This window comes from Saccostrea cucullata, unplaced genomic scaffold, assembly GCF_032062105.1.
Source record: "Saccostrea cucullata isolate Sc308-1 unplaced genomic scaffold, CSIRO_AGI_Scuc_v1 ctg266, whole genome shotgun sequence".
Classification (NCBI taxonomy): Eukaryota; Metazoa; Mollusca; class Bivalvia; order Ostreida; family Ostreidae; genus Saccostrea; species Saccostrea cuccullata.
In genome coordinates this window covers 373,140-386,203 of record NW_026935351.1, presented here as the reverse complement: position 1 = coordinate 386,203, position 13,064 = coordinate 373,140, and the positions used below count along the sequence as shown (strand labels likewise).

General features: G+C 31.7%; 1 protein-coding gene across 3 annotated transcripts in view; it reads left to right on the top strand.

Annotated features, from left to right (window-relative positions):
- Window positions 1-13,064, top strand: part of LOC134242511 (protocadherin alpha-1-like) — a 42,460-nt gene that overhangs the window by 15,174 nt on the left and 14,222 nt on the right. Inside the window, exons 1-2 of one of the 3 annotated variants that reach the window (XM_062724601.1) lie at window positions 4,591-4,868; window positions 9,936-10,059. The gene's annotated coding sequence lies outside the window, so the exon portion shown is untranslated. Of the gene's footprint in view, window positions 1-4,590; window positions 4,869-6,780; window positions 6,986-9,935; window positions 10,060-13,064 lie in introns of those variants that run through there. The other 2 variants (XM_062724603.1, XM_062724602.1) reach the window with 2 other exon arrangements.

Below are 13,064 nucleotides of genomic sequence, written 5' to 3'. Positions count from 1 at the left end.
GCCTCAGGGTAGTGATTTTTATCAGCTGGACACTGGTCACTGGTGAAATACATAGATAAATTGATCTACAGGACACTTACACTGGTCCACTGTCTTATGACATTGTTAGGTTCATTAATTTAAATCTTGTTGTATACCCTTGTTAGGTTAATTAATGAAGCTGGGTGTTTACTACAGTGGTTAGAGTGAGAGGAACATATTATTGTGTCTTGTTTCACATTAATTTTCAATTTCTGTCTGTTACACAACAATTGGTGTCAATTCAAACCCAGTGTCACATATTTTAAATCCTTGTAGGATGAAATTCAGTTTTGGAGGTGAAAAATTAATATTTTAAAGTGAATTTTAAAGGTATCTATAGCTGCCTCAAATCATCTTTCCATTCCATCAAAAAACAAAATCAGAGTGTCATTTCTGACTTGATATTGAAACATTTGTACTCTTTCATGTAAAACTTGTTAAAATAATAATTATTTTGTAAACAACATTGTTCTATGTGGAATTTTCCTTGATAACAAGATAATCGTTTTTTGATTTTGGAAATGTAACTCTTTAATTGTTGACATAGTGTCACCGTGCTGAAAACAGTGCTATCTAACTAAGATCAGCTTCACGTATTTGTAACAAATAAAAGCCAGCTTTGCCAGAGGTTGTAAAGTCCCTTAGAGGTGTACTGAACAATTTTACAATGGCCCATCACTGCTTGACAAGAGGAAGTGTTCAAGGAACTTAATCTCTACTCTGAGGCAGGTGGGGTGGTTTTTAGTTGCAATAATCTTACAATTATTGAACAAAATTCAAGATTTTATGATTTGGATTTTTATTTTACCAATGAACAGGATTTTATTTTCTTGAATGGGATGGAATGAAGGTTATAAGAATTTGGTAGGTGAAAATTTATTTTATTAATAAGATTTTATGTATAAGCTACTTTTAAGACTTTTTGTTTAATAGCTAATTCAGACTGTATTTTATACTTTCTATATTGTTTCAATTGATACAACTCTGTAATTGCAACACTTCAATACATTTTACCTGCATAACCTTTCTAATTTGACACTTTAAGATAAATATTATTGTCTTTTACGTTATTCTGTGTAACTTTATATTTTCTGTCTATGCTATTTTTATGCTGCTGTATTGTTTTATTGGCTATAGTAACATCTGCCTCAACACTCTTTTCAGTTTTGGATGATATATGGTACATGTATTGTACAAGTCCTAAACAAATAGTACAGTATGATATTGAACATTTTTAAACTGGGTAGATAAAGTTAGACTTAAAAAAAAAGAATTTATAAAAGTGAAAAATGCTAAAATTTTACACATGTAAAGTAATTTCTGAGTACTTCATTCCTCTGTCAATATTTATAGTTATTTTTTTTAGAGTAAAAGTGCAGAGTAGCACCACACATATAAGCACCTAACACAAGACTTAGCTGTGAATGGACTATTTAGCAGTCCTGTCTAGTGTGACTAATGTCGATATGTCTATTTGTCTACCAGAGACTAAATGTCCTTAGTTGCTGTGTCAAACACATTACCCTGATTGCATATTGACATTATGATCAGCTGGTCTTGGTTCTACATTACAATAACTAGGGATATCTCTATTTTCTTGATGGCCATTACTAGGGGCGATTCTGAATGATAGCTGTTGGACAGTTAGAAGTATGGCTCCATAGGGAGATACCTGGATTCTGTATTAATTGGTTGTATGGTTACATTAATATATTGATGGACAAAATGGTAAAAGTAACAGAGCAATGAATGGTTTATATTGCCTGATTTTAAAGAATTTCGACTAGAAAATATTAAGCCATGTGAGATAGAAACTACCCTCACATTAAGAAAATATGAATGACATGCAAATGATGCAAAATTTTCATTGAATAACTTTATATCATTAGAAAAAAAAATCATGGAAACGAAAAATAAAAGAACATTTGATAGCAGGATTATCCTGTGTTTTCCATTCCTTTCATAACCGAAGAAAACTTTGAACAGTTTGATTGGGGAAAATTCAAATTAAACCTGACTTGGTTCTAATTAGTTGTCATTCTTCATTACTTTAATTTAAATTTCTCCCAATTAAAAATACACTGTAAAGATGTGTCATAGTTTGAAAATGAAAGAGAAGTGGTATCCACTGAGGTGCAAGTATCTTGTGTCGACACTCCATAATAAAATGAACCAGGTTACCTTGGGTAGAGCATTTGTGGAAGTCTCTCTCCAGCTAGTTTTTGGGGAATATTGTTCTTTTATTTGCAGATATTTTTACAGAAACTCCCCCTTTCTTTGTATTGTTAAACATTTGCTCATTTAGCTTGATTTTGTCAGACTATATGTACTGAGTTGTGAAATTGAAATATGAAATGGTATTTAAAGGAAGCTCACTTAAAATTCATTATGCCTGCTTTTTTCAGCCCTTTTAATTCTTTTTACTGGTTTCAACTAGAAGGTCTTTAGATTAAGAAATACTTAAACGATGGTGTAAAAAATGTGTTAGTGAGAAATTGATTTCATTAGACATTGTTAAAAATGTAATATTGAGGGAAACTGAGGCTAAGCTGAGGTCTGCATATCATGCAATGTCTTGATTGCCCCACCTGGTTTTATACCACACATTACCTGCACATAAAAAGGCCTCATTCAGACGACATTATTTGCCCAGTTCTCAATTTGTGAGCATGTTAAGGCACAACTCAGCTTCAGTTTGCTTGTAACCATTCAGAAACCAATAACACCAGCAGGAAAAGCCTGTGTTTCATGTCTCATTACTGTAATATTGCATGAAAAGACTAAGAATTGATCAAAATCAATCATTTTGTCTGAGAAGTGTTTTAATGTAGCCTTGGTTTCTCTGGGTTGATTTGTCTTTATAAGTTCTAGTCCTTACTTATCTTTCATTGAATAGGCCTTTCCTTTTACAGACTTGTAGATGGTTATCTACCCTTGTCCAAGGGAAATAATTCTACCCTTAGCATGTTCTTCTTTTCATCTTTGGATTTTGTCGGGTTCATAAAATTTTAAATGTCCCCTGATCAATAAAATTTTTACTGTGGATGTAAGTAAAGAAGATCTTTTATCAGAATCATTACATAATTTAAGACTTTTTAATGTGTTCTACAAAGAAGATGTTTATTGTTGACATATTGTAGCAGCAGGTCATTTTAAATGCCATTGTTTTGATTGTATAACTGGGTGTACATAATCATGTAATTTTTTTCTTTCATGTTAAAAGTTTTATCACTGATAAAAATTTGAGAAATGTCAGATTATCTAGGAAAATCTCTCACTTAAAGAGGTGTAACAAAATCAGAGACACTCTATCAATTGCAATTAATTCAAAAATTTATTTCTATATATTCTTTATTTTTTTTCTATCCTTTATTAATTTTTGGCAAGCAAATCTTTTCTTTTCCTACGAAATATAAAGATCGAAATATGCATATATAGGTACATGCTTCTCAAGGGACATCTGTACTTTCTGAGTTATACATGTATCATTTTAATTTTGACTGCACCAGTTAATAGCCTTTTTGGAGCCTGTATGATCTAGGAGTAATATGTCTTGATTTCATGGGGAAATAACAAATTTGTTGATTTATGTAAGAAGAGGGGAAATGTTGATAATCTGTTTCTATAAAATAGTGATATTTATGAGGCAACATTTAAGAACATAATCTGATATATTTTAATACCCACCAATTACACAGCTGACTGACTGGTTAAATAGCTTCTTTGGTGACAAGATGGATTTTTCTGTGCATGAGTCTGTAAGATAGAGGGGGGATGCCACTTGTTTGCATGCATGTACATGTAGCTACACTGTATTTGTAAATTCATCTAAAAAAAATTGTCCACTTTTACGATGTTTGATGAAAATAGTGTTTTATATAGCTAAAGAGATAAAATGTTTACTGATATTTTTATCATAATGCTGGATACTTTTAAACAAAGATCCTGACTGACTTGTATTCTAGCTGTAAAATATTGAAGACTTCATCTGAATGTTGATGGTCATCTAGAATTTCTGAGTCCCAAACATTCATCATGGCATTTCAAGTAAGAGGACATTAAATTCTGTATTTTTCTAGTTGAAGAAGCGACTTTAGAATGTCGGAAAGGCAAATTAAAACCCTGACTCCAATAAAAAGAAGGCTTATAACGGACGTTTGATGCCACACAATCTAGATTGGTCTTGTTAACAAAAATCCTATTAGATTGGAGGATTAGGAATTTGACAGGACAAGAATGATACTATTATTGCTCTCTGTCATCCTAGGGTTTCATTCCACGACTCAGTGAATGTCTCTATTACCGCTTGACCTGTACGTTGCATGTGATCCCAAGGGATAGCCTCGATGTCTGTTGGTCAGTGGATGTGTTTCTGCCCCCTGGTGACTTGGAAGTTTTTTTTTTAAAGGTGGACTCTTGATAGTGTAGTGCTGAATGTAAGGGGAAAAGCTCACCGCGGCCTTAGGCGGGAAACAAGTGATGTGTATCAAGGGGGCGGAGCCTATTCCACTCTGATGACAATTCAAATGTCGGAGAGAGAGTAAATTGTAATTCCTATTACTATCATGTATTGTTGTCAGTGTGGAAAGAACGTAAACATTTTACAGGGAAATGAATTATACTTGCTCATTAATTGATGAAAAGTGTGTTAAAACAGTGTATTGCTGAGTTAAATTAACTAAGTTGACATACATGTACCTGCAGCTGTGAAGTACAGGATTGGACAAATATTATTAATACAGCATCTACAGATATATTGCAATTTGACTTTGCACTTGAGTATTATCTGAAATTTGGATTTTCATTTTCTCCATTGAATTACTTGGAATATTCTGTATTGCCAGAAGGTAAGGTAAATAGAAAAATTACTGAAAACATGTCAATAAAAAAAGCCAACTGATTTGATTTTATCAAACTCTTATCGCAGTTTCTTATTTTGATTTGCGTGTGTTGACAGTTTTTGTGGATCACTGATGTATTGAAATGTTTAGAAGGCTATACCTTTAACTTCATAAAGTAAGTTTTGTCCACTGCACTGATGTGAAGTTTGATATCCACAATATCAAATGGAAAATTACCCTATAATTAGGCCTATTGCAAAACTTAACTCTTTTTTAAATGTCTGAATGTTTGACAGACGTTGACATCATTTTTCCGATTTGAAATTGATTTTTCCTTATGATAAGCTGGCATAGAAATGGAAGTCCTAGTTTTATTCCAACACGATTTGCATTTTTTACGAAGACAGTTTTATTAGGAATCGTATAAACGGGGTGGTGAGTCAACACTTTGATATTTTTTTGATATGGAATATTTGTTATTAAATATTTTATATAGTTACTATAACAATGATTTATCACTGGACTATTGGTGAATTTATCACCTTCTGTCATAAATTTTACAATCAAATTTGATAAACAATTTATTCTTCATTTTAGATTAATATTTGACCTTTTTCATTAGTCACTGGGAAAATTAAAGGTTGGATTTTTTAAAAAGTATATTTTTTCCGATATTTTCTATCTATGAATACAAAAAAAAAGTTACCATTTCTCAAGGAGTGTGCTAATAAATTTAATTGCGGAGTTGTTTCATTAAGTTAACAATATCATTTTACTTACTGCCTTAGGGAATCTTTTCATTATCATCATTTGAAATATATAAGTATACATTTGATCAATATATAAAAGGCCATCTACCTTAAAGATACATGTATATAGAATACAAAACTGTATGTTTACTTCATCATTAGACAAAATTGCCACCTGCTTGTTTGTCAGACATGAATTCTATTATTTGAAAAGCACTCATTATATTTTCATTTGAATTAAGGTCTGAGAAAAATCCACATGCATTTAACTAAACGTTTAGTTTACAGTGGTCATTTAGAATTTAGGGTCTAAATAAACTGAACTTTGTCAACACTGTCCCATTGATTTCGTTCTTTGTTTATTGTTGTTCATTTCAGGCAAGGATTGTGTAAATATTCAGAACTGTGACACAATAGGCCTCAAAAAATGCCTTCTTCATCAATATTTGTGCTTGCTAAACATCGAACAAAATGTATCCAGAAAGGTGGACGCCGTATAATTAACTGGACGAAGTTCATAGAACTAAACTCAATGCACCTGTCATAAGCTCTTTTCATTGGATCAGAAGTCTTTCACTTTAAAAATCAATGGCGAGATGAGTTGAGATATGAAATTGATCATTTCTGATGAGAAATAAGCCTGAGATAATAAACTTTGGTCTATACCTTCGTTCCTCTATCTCTCCGCTCTACAAGTATTCCATGTCATGTTTTCTGCTGCCTTATTTGTTAAATGTCAAAAATTGTATTTAAATGGATTGTCGGATTACAATAATTTCATCTTGTGGTTTTTAATTTAAGGGGTAAGTCATCTTATTTCGCTTGATAAAAGAAATAAATTTTGTGTCAGAAAAATTGATAATGTCTTTTAGATCTCAGAGGTTTTAAGAGAATGAGTATATATTTGCTGCTCAGTGTGAAATATTACAGAATTTTTTGTTCTGGATATTTAATTGTTATGTCATTTGGTGGAGTCTGAGATTTTTGTTGGATCGCACTTTTCTGTTTACCATGTAAGAAGTCCGCTATAATGAAGTTTTTATGTCCTTTTAATTAAATTTTTAATTAGTTTGCCCTCCTAAGCCAAAAAGGATATTATAAACTACTAGGATGTCTTTTCTTATTCAAGAGAGGGAAAAATGAAGTGAATAATAGCAGTAACATTGGCTCTTCAAGGTTCAATGAGGGTTTTTTTTTCTGTAGAGTGAGCGAGATCATTGCACAATTAGAAGGGAGTTGTACGGATTCATTTTCTGAAGAAGGCCTGCGTGTTTACTTGTATTCTCTGGATATTTGGTTTACTCATCATTTTCATTTTGACATGTCTTCATTGAAATGTGAAACAAGACTTTTTCTTCTTCTTCAACAACCCAGGTGCAATATTTTAAGGATTATATCAACACTTCAGATTGGAATTTTACAGAAAAGAATTAGTTTGGGTTTTCATTAACGGGGATATGATGAACCAAATACAATGTCTCCATTCATGTGTCTCTTCATTTGACATTGCAAGATACTTCAATTATTGTCCAGGATTTCTATAGTTTCATAACTGCGAGATACTGGGTATTAGATTAGGCAAACATTCTTGAAACATATATGGATATTTCTAACTTTTGATCTTTGGTGGTTTTCAGAAGAAAACTAATCAGCTCAACTTCAGACTGGTCTATTTGATGATGAATGAAGGTCTTTTATGAAATTAATGAAAAATATTAAAATCAATTTACAGTGATTATTTAACAACAAGGCAAGGAATTATCTTCTATTAATCTAAGTTCTTTTTCTAAGGTGGTGTATTGAGATGATGCCACTTGATTTCAGTGATTTACTCAGGTAGGACTAGTGGATTTAATCAAAAATCTTTTCAAAAAATATTTGAATACCCAAGTTAATTTGTTGTTTGACTTATAGAATTCTTCACTCATCATGAGTTAAATATTTTGACAAAGTAAAACCTGTTATCTAGTCGCAATTGAGTCCGGTGGCTAGCCATGTATTACATGAGTATATGTAATGCCACAAAAACAGACCACAGATTTAAACCCATAAAACACTTATCCTCAGTAGTTTCTCAAGAACTTATAGGGGTTATCTGATAACTCAAGGACTGTAGAAGGATTTGGAAAGATATTTTTTTTTAATTCTTTAAAAGGGAAAATGGAAAAAAGAAAATGATTCTGTTAAAACATATAGAGAAAAAATATATGAAATTTACTGTCAAATTTTTTTAATGAAATTTGTCGAAGGATACATAATAAATAGCTATTAAAATACAGTGATAAAGATTTCATTACAAGTAATTTTTTTTGAATCAGTAAAAGGGAATTTTCAACTACAAACTTGTAGTTTAAAGATCAAGACCAATAAAGAAAGAAAAAAAAATATCAAAGGATGGTGGATGTCTTAATTAAGATACCTATCAGTGTTTTGACAGTGTGTCAATAGGAGAAATGGGTAGATTTGTAGAAGCTATTTACCGTTTCTGTTAACTTTTATGTTTGCTGAATGACCAAAAACTTCGCTTCATGGGAAGTCCATTCAGTCAAATCATAATTGTGTTTTAGCACTGTACCACGTACCCATTTGGCAGATTTTTAAAAGAAATATATTCATGTGCTTTTAACATGAGGAAAGGTTAAAATTTAGTATAATTATTTGTATTTGATTACAGTTTCATCAGTTTGAGAAAAAAATTAATAAATTTTTTATCTTTTTAAGATAGAGATGAATTTTTGGGGTGGTATAAACATCAGTGGACGAGTCCTTGACATCAATAACTGTATGTTTCTGTGTAATTTTCGCTGGTGGAAACGTGTAAAATGGCCTGTTTTTATCTGATTTTAATCTCGTTGACTTTGTTCTGTGGTGTTTTCTGGACACCTACCCATTACATTACACCACTGGCCCTCACATCTCCCCGACCACAATACAAATGTTGTAATTATAGTTATCTCCCCTGCAGTGGGGCTCTCACTGACCAGGAACAATAAATAGACCATTACCACCATGTCATCCTATCCTCTTATTTGTCCCTGAGCATCAGGACAGTTTTTTGGCCTTTCTTCAAACCCTTTCTTGAAAAATTACCTTATTTTGTACTATTTTGGAGAAAATTGAATTACCTGTAAATAAGTGATTCTGACAGTTTCTTTGAAACAATTACTGCATTGTGTAGAATGAACAATGAAGTCCAGTTCTGAGTGGCCAGCAAAAGTTGACCTTAGGGCTGTCTCAAATGACCGCTAAGTTTGTGTAAAACAAATGAGTAGTCAAATATGTTGGTGATAGTTAAGGCAGGGTGAACTCAGGCCTAGGTAAGATCAAAAGGTGTTCCTAATGTCACCAGCGAATGATGTTGGGTCAAGTCCCACTATGTTTCAAGGGCTATATGACAAGGAATTTACGAGCTTCCATGGTTGTATATTACAAATAATGTGGAAGTGTTAAACTAATGGGATTTTATGTTGCTTTCTTTTTTTAGTAAGTACAATATGTACCTTTGGAAGTTTTAAATAAGAGTTTCCTGTGGCTTTTGACTTCTGGTGGATTGTGTATTTTTTCATGACAATTAAATGATTGAATATTTAACAATTAAATATTGAAATGAAAAAAATATTACATATAAATCGATTTGTTTGTGGAGTTTCTTAAATTCAATAACTTCATCGTACTTATAATTCTAAAGTAAGGAAATGCATGAACAGTGCTACAAGTGTAGCTTGTTAGTTAAAATTTTAGTTTGAGATTAATGAATGGTGTAAATAATGCTGTTGATTCCTTATTTTATTTCAGTAACAGGCCCTGGCTATAAAACTAAGTATTTTTATACACACTGGACATTAATAAATCCCATTTCATTCATTTGTATTAAAATGTCAGCTCATATTTTTACTATTTTGTCCTTAGTTAGGAAATAATAAATATATAAAAAGATAAGTAAAACTGATAAATAAATCTGGTACATTAAGTATGTCTATTCAAAGGGTTGTAAAAACTTGGATATATCCTTTAGAAAAGTATTGAATTAGATTAACTTTGTACAAGAAAGGTTTAAAACAATATTATGTCGAGAGACCATTACACTTCTAAAAGAAGAAGCTTTAAAAGGTTTATATTGCGGAAATGTTGGGAACTTGATTTTAGCTAATTTACATTAAAAAAATTAAGACCATGAACAACTCATGTGCAAAAGACATGACAGTTTCCCATGTTTTCATTTTTATTGCTTCCATCGTTAATAATATGTGTCAGATTTTTCCTGTCCTTAATTTTCGTAGCATGAGTGGGTATGGGTTAAAATGAGGCTGTCTCCATTTTTCAGGTAGCCACACATGTGCCACATCTACTGACAGACCCTGACACACAACAGGACAAGATTGATTCCTCCTGACAAAATTAGCTGCATGCAAGAAAAATTGTCAGCACTCATTTCTACTCCTTGTCAGGTTTGTAAATTATTTTAAGGCTTCCATTTTGTTACAGAGAAATATGAAATTATGAGTGACAATTTATCATGAGTTTAAAGTGTATACACATTGCATTTTTTAGATATTTTCTATCTTAAATTTGGACACGCTAAATACCCAGATAATGAATTATATCTTTGGATAAGCTTTTATCTTTTTTTTCTCATCTTAGATGAAGTGGTTAATTGACCAGTTTTAATTTAATTTTCCCATTTCTAACCAGTGAAAATGGTCATTAAAATCCTTGATGTAGGGTGTAAAAATCTCAAAGTAAATTTCTCATGATTCAAAAATAAACAATCCTTTGAGAGAGAGACAAATGCTGTGTTTGATAGGAAGAAAGTCACTCAGCTTCTCAAATTTGTCTTAAGATTTAAAGGAAGAACTGCAAACAGAACCATCAAAGACTTAACGTTACTGTGTAAAAAAAAATTGCAACAATTCTTTGTAATCTCCTTCTATACTCCCAGATTTTAGCTGGTGTTTGTAACCCTGGTGCCCGACCCTTTGGTGTTGCGGGTGGCTTTAGAACTCTTCGTTAAGGTGATGGGGACACTGTTTATACTGGTACCCTGTTGTATGTTTGTTGATTAGTAGACCGAGGCTTGTTGGATTTCTTACTCACCTTCAGGCCAAAACCCAAAGTTGTTATAATGTAGGCAAATAGAAGAGAAAGCTTGTGTCAACATTTCTTTGTACTGATTCTACAAATATTTACCAGGACTGCGTAACCTAGCCATTGTTTAGATGTGGTCCTTTGGATCACAAACAACATGACCTGATCTCTAATCTTGACCATCATTACTCAATTAAGATTATTCACAAAGGTTGGCTACTTAGATATTCAGCTACCAGATCATTAATTGCATAGGTAATTTTGAAAGTTAGTTATTATGGAATGACCAAGCACATGGATAGATTGCAGAGTGGAGATCAAAGGTTGATAATGAATGGATTAAATTTGGAATAGAAAACAAACAAACATGGGGGAGCTCTATTGCAGTGATCATCAATAGGAACTGTTACACAGCACAGCATGGCCTACAACAGCTTGTAAGGGAAGCTTCCACCTTAAATTCAAGGGGGATAATTCCTAGGGTGATATTCAGAAAGTAATTCACAAGGCACAGGGTTATCCTTATATATTATGGCTCTAGGGGTATAGACATTCACTGTAGGAATTTTCAAGATCTAAAAGTCAGGTTAGTTAAATTAATTGGCTTAATTTGCATCAAATTGCAAGCAAGGCATTTTTTTTAATAAAAAAAAAAGAAAGTAGGGAAAGAACGATTTGTAATATGCCATGGTTATTTAATTGTTTTATTAGAATTCAAAAAAGAAAATATTTGTCAGCATTGATACATTTATCATTTTGCTTTTTCTTTTCATTATAAAATATAAAAATAGTATATGCTGACTAAAAATGGTTTTCTTAGCATTTTTTTTTTTTGGTTTGTTTGTTTTTTAATTTCAGAAAATTTTATTTATTTAACCTTTACAAAAGATAATTGCTCATCTGCCAAATATTTCAGTTTTAATTATGTACATATGACTGACTATTTAATTGGGTAGATGACATTTTCAAGTCATTGTTTTTTAATTTTTAATTGTCTCAATCATAACACCTTGCTAGAGAAAGTAGTGGCAACAGACACCTGTCCAAATTAAGGGCAGACAAGGTATAAATTTTCAACAATTTTCTGGTAGCTTTCTTTTTTCTCAGTTGGTTTAACTTTTAAAAAGAAGTTAAAGTTGTGGAAACATAAGCCTATAATTATGGGAACAGCAATTATATATTGTCACAATGTTAATGGGTAATGGATTATGAAATTTAGGATGCACAATAATTTGGAAATTTGTAAATGCTTGTTTTGAGGATTAAAAGGACTTATAATCAGGTATATTCTTTTTTTAATATCTTTTAGAAATTAGTTATTTTAATCTCTTAATTTGTTTGAATATCATTAATAAATGTGAATGAGGCATCAAGTTTTGACAGATTTTAGTTTTTATTAAAAAGAAATATCTTCAAAAGTAATTATATTTTTTCCTCATCAGTAACTCATTTAAAAAAAAAAAAAAATAAATAAATAAAATTTGTATATATTGGTAGAGATCAACTTTAATGTCTGTCAATCATTTTTGTTTATATTTTCTCATATCGATCAAACCTTTTAAAATGTTATCTAAACTCCCAAAATTACATTTGCACAGTTACCGATATACTAATTTTCTATGAATACTTCACAAACTGGGCGGTCTCAAAGACCCATCATGTTAATACACCACAAAGCCCCTCAACAAACACGCAAATCACCCCGATTTTGATGGGAACTTTTCTTAACTGAGATTAAGTGAAAGTAGATTAAGTATTACCTAACAGCTGATTAGGTACCATTGAAATAATGACTGGTAGCTGATAGTGTTTTCATTTATAAAAATTTGACTGGCAACTGTCACTGGATCATTGTTGAACTTACACATTCATCTTGCAACATGTGGAAACATTGAGGCCTGTTAATTTATGTGGCAACTTAGCTAATTACCTACACATGTACTTATCAATTAGCATAATGGAATTTCTAAGGCAAGGTACGTACTAAGCCCTAGGTTTAAATTAGGTCAATATACATAGGTACACTTCATATTTTTAATTAATTTTTATGCTTTATTTATAATTTATCCAGAGATAACCACTTTTTGTCAGACACTGTAATTGTGAAACAGTAGCTATGCTGGAAGCCTGTAAATGTCTTATCACTAGTAGCTGTAGTTTATGGGGACTAAATACCCTTATTCATTGTGAGGACTTTATACCAGACAGTTTTATACCTCACTCTTCGGTAGTTAGCATGTCTGAATCTATTTTAAATTTATACCCCATCCTTATCCAACTATATAATACCTGGCTGGTAAGTAAACTACATGCATTTAGTTTATATAGCAAACCATATGCATTTACTTACCCTGTCGTAACTACTTTT